The 4,717-nt window shown below is 40.7% G+C and overlaps 1 protein-coding gene across 1 annotated transcript in view; it reads left to right on the top strand.

Annotated features, from left to right (window-relative positions):
- glcci1a (glucocorticoid induced 1a) overlaps window positions 1–4,717 on the top strand; it is a 25,257-nt gene continuing 20,540 nt past the window's right edge. Inside the window, exons 1-2 of the mRNA XM_015020495.1 lie at window positions 1–274; window positions 4,232–4,371. The gene's annotated coding sequence lies outside the window, so the exon portion shown is untranslated. The remainder of the gene's footprint in view (window positions 275–4,231; window positions 4,372–4,717) is intronic.

Here is a 4,717-nt window from a genome sequence, read left to right on the forward strand (position 1 = left end):
CATCCCAGCAGGTGGTAAACACGGTGGAACCCTTCCAGCCTCCCACTATTGCTTTAGTAACGACACCTCCACAGTGTTACGGTGTCGTATCAGCTTGTGCTTGGAAATCATCACAGCCCAACCTGCCGTGCTCCCTCCTCCTTCCTTAAGCCTTGGACCGACTACATCCCGTTGCTCGAGTCCCGCCAACCGAAGTGCAAGCGGCTCGGACGGGAGGCTGGAGCTTGCCGCTGGATGACAAGAGCTCCTTACACTTGTCCACGTTCCCTCACAGGTAGCTTGGTTCATTGCAATTCAAACATGTTATTTTATAACCATACATTTAACGATTAGGTACTTCGGTGGTATGCTAAGTACGGTTCTGTTTTCCACAAGGACTCCTACATCATTCTAGCTTAAAAACACAGTAATTGAAGGCTTTCGCCTGTAAATAAGTCAATATTGAGTTTATGAAACAAAACACAACAACTTAAATATTAAGTTAACCAAAAGCTAATATTCGTCGTGTGTATCTCATGCTGTTAGATATTATTTAACCAAGAATTTAAAACTTTTGTTTCTTTTTTCACCATTCTCTACGAAACGCCACGTTGTGTTTTGGTGCGTCGGGCTAATGGAGCTGAACTGCGAAGCAGCTACAAATTCAACATTTTCATTCATCTGTTTGTGGTTATACGGATAACATTGAGGCCGAATTGTAAGGTTGGCTATCTCTAATTATATACAGATAGTATCATCATTTGACTTGTCAGTTAGCTGTTCCTAATAAGACTGATAACTCAAAATTGTGTACATTTTTAAGCTAGATTTGGCCGGCCGAAGTCCTCTGCCTGTAGCTGCTGTAAGGCTTCACGCGCGCTAGGCTAGTTGGCTAGCTGTCTAATTAGGTCAGAACACATCAGGATCTGATGCTTGATGCTAAAAACATCGTGGCCGAGTCTCCGCCTCGTATTTATTTCTAACCGCCATACTCTTGTTTTATTCTTTTGGATTTTTATGTTTATTTTCGCGCAGCTTATTTGAGATGATTTTCCATCTGTTCGGTTTACGGAATGGATCTGAACGAATTAAAGTGATGTTATCTGTTACTACAACAGTATAACAATAAGCTGCTACTGATGAGGTAGATAGTGTTGGTTATGGTTGAGTCTTGCGTGATGATGCAGCTTCTGTCGTTCATAAACAAGCCTTACCGATTTACATATCTAATATGACATTTTTTCACAGCAAGCAATGAAAACTGATCCAATGTCATTACTACGTGCCATTAAGATTATTTCCTGTTGAGAAACCCATTAGAAGACCCAAATATTCATGATAGCAGGTAGTCATCTGACAGGTTTGTGGCTCCTGTGGTCACATTCTGGCCTAGCAGTTCCTGAGACATAAACAGAGCCTTCTGCGCAATCAGGCCAGGCTATGAAAATAAGTATGCACACACACCATAATACTATCTAGAACAGAAAAATCTGAGTTACAGTATACATGACAATAAAGGTTACAGTGGCCCATATTGTTGATGTTTTTGAAAGCAATCCAGCATGTGTCCTGACTGACACGTTTTCAGCAGGGCTGCAAACATCACTGAGCCCTCTTCCTGATCAGAAGGTGAATGTTGCTATATGCAACGGACTTTGCATCTTTACTCTTTTGGTTTTATTATTGGCTGCTTAGACAGAACCAGGCTGTTTCTAATGCTAACATGCATCAAACCTCAGTTGCTCCTATACCTTTGAAGTGCATCTAAGAATGACATCACATCTGACTTGACGCTTGTTGCAACTTAGAAAATCAATGGGATCTGCTAACTTTTGCTACATGAGCAGACTAACTACTGTTAGTAGCCAAAGTATGTATGTCAGTGATATTTCTTTGCATTTTATCCAGTCATGCACTGAAGCAGCACACACTTTCTAAAATGTGCCCTTCATTTAGATACCAAGTAGCAGTAAACAGTACTACTACTACATGGTACGCACACATCAACTTTATTAGATGTTGAGGTCAGAGGTTATGAAATACCATCAATTTTCCAAGTCGGAAATCTGACATTCTTTTCCTAATTTCAACTTTACTAAACAGGCCTGCACGCTGCCTCTTAGGCCACATCTATCGTCTGTCATCTTGAATTTTAAAATTCACCTTTTATTTTTGACATTTTCTGATTCTCCATAAATATTGTAATTATTTTATTGCCCCACACTAAGACAAACAGAGTTAAAGAACTGAGTCAGCTATAATGTTTCATAGTCTCCACCCTTAGTTCCTGACAAAGGTGGTTCTTTCCTGTAGTCCAACAGAAAACTGAGGCTGGGACAACTTTGGTTTTGAGGTCTTGGGTCTGGGTTTGTCTTGGTGCCAACACAAAGAACTGCTGCACCAACATGCACTGTAACCTGTTCGGTGGATAAGGCCCCTATGTTAAATCAGCTTCAGAATTCCTGAGCTGAGCTTTGAACTAGTTGTTGTACAAAACTCAAAAGCACAAAAACACTTAAGAGTTTTGGATTTGATTGCCCATGGGAGTTACTTGAAATGTCATCCAGACAAACCCAGTTCTGCAGAAATACCTTTTCAACTAAAACCACACAACTTGAATTTGAGGTGCTTTGTTCTGCTCCAGCTGCTCCTCAGTGTTTCCAGGGAGGAGCAAATGAACAGAAATGGAAAAGACATGCTCATCATGGGATACAAGTCCTTACTTCCTTGTTGGTCATATTACCAGAAGATCACAACCCAACTATAATTGAGTCTCCAGAGTTCACCTGTTATCCCATGGATTTGTAGCAACTGTAGCACTGTCTGTGCAGTGATTAATAGGATACTGTATTGTAGGAGCAGAGACTGAAGTGGACAGGTCGCTAGAAGAACGTTGACCCTTTCTGGAGTGAACTTTCGGCGTGATTCATTAGATCAGGTTTTATGATTGTTACCTTACAGCAAAAACATTCCCAGAAAGAAGCCTCCACCAATTAAATTGAAATTCTACCTGTGGCTCTATGGCTTTTCATACGCTCACTGTAAAAACATACACTTCTGAATAATCAGTACATTAACTTTGACTATATATATTGCCGTACCCCAGCTTGCAAATGGACATGCAGATTATAACAAAACATTAAAACACTCCAGTCTGTTTTCATTTTACAGCCCCTTCAGGCAGCTATTGAGAACCAGAAGATTCAAACTGATGCAAAGGACTTCCTGTTTACCAGAGTTCCAGTAGTGTTCTGGTCTGTGGCCATTAGGTGGCATAACAACATCTTGTATTAGTGTGTTTTCACACCTGGTAGTCCTGTGGTCTCTGTGGGATTGGGAACCAAAGTTGCAACGTTTGTTACATTTCAGCTTCACATTGCATTGTGTTAAAAGAAACAAACCCTATGGAAAACCTCTTCACTCCATCACTTTTTTCAAAAGAAAAAAAAACAAAAAAACGTGACACTAGGGCCAAAGAGAATATAGCGACCACTTTAGTTCCAGAGTACAATGGTGCTATTTCCAGATGTGGTATGGATCTGATGCTGAGTGCACCCCCGTTGATTTCTGGTTTCTGCAGCCAGGTGTACTTTGCTTGAGCTTGTATAGCTGGTGCCTATCTGCAGCGATCAGCGGCAGGCTTCAAACTGGACATGTTGAGACTCCACCACAGGGAGACACAGAGACACACAGGACAACAACCACTCACACACTCAGAGACAAATTAACCTAACATTCATGCTTTCTACTGTGGGAAGAAGCTGGGTTACCTGGTGAGAACCAATGCATTCTGGGAGAATATGGAAACTCCTGGCAGAAAGATCCCAAGCTGGGATTCCAACCCAGAACCTTCTTGCTGCTATGCAACAGTCCTGATTTTTAGGATAGAATCATTTCATACATTTAGAAGCCCGTAAGACAAATATAAGTAAGAGTCTCTGGAAATAACTGCTAACCTCTTTTAAGGATAAGTGTAATGTTATTGTTTTTCTTCATGGTAGTTTTGTCTTACTGTTTTGTATCTACATTTTCTTGTTTACATGTGTATTGAAGTAAATTTGTGCACATTTTGCTTCAAACAATGAAAAATGACTTGTGCCAGTGTGCATATAGGGGTTCATGCGCTTGGTTATGAATAAGCTCACTGATTGGCCCTGGTCTCCTGGGTGAAGTCTTACCAAACAGCAGAGAATAAAGCTTCAGGTGGATGATGTCAGACTAATTCTGCTCTGCTGCTTTGTTATTGTTGCAGTGAAAGGAAGAACGTAGCAGCTGGTGTGGAGCTGGTGGTCTTCTCTTCAGATCAGTGTTGATGGGGCTCTCCTCCCAGGCTGCCGGCTTCATCACACCAATGTGCATCACTCCTGTTGTTTGAAAGAGACACTTAAACAGGTGAGCAGAGCCCACATTCAGCCATCTGCTCTCCTGGGTGTTGCAGTGACAATACAAATGTAGACATTTCTAAAAGCAGAGATGACATATTTCTTATTATGTTGATGTGTTCAAAAGGGAATACTTTGAACTGAAGAAATGTCATTGCTGATTAATTTTCCATTAACCACCCAGCTCCCTTCACAACTGAATGAATAGACTAAAAATAAACATAACATCTATATCTGCATTAATGAATAGAATAAAAGAAGAGCCTTTATTGTGATAGTGCTGGGTGGGGTACTGTGACATTGGAGCCACTACCTTGAGAGATATATTTATATATATTTATATATATATATATATA

Source organism: Poecilia latipinna, unplaced genomic scaffold (genome assembly GCF_001443285.1).
Source record: "Poecilia latipinna isolate Pla-1442-1.1 unplaced genomic scaffold, P_latipinna-1.0 Scaffold2595, whole genome shotgun sequence".
Taxonomy (NCBI): domain Eukaryota; kingdom Metazoa; phylum Chordata; class Actinopteri; order Cyprinodontiformes; family Poeciliidae; genus Poecilia; species Poecilia latipinna.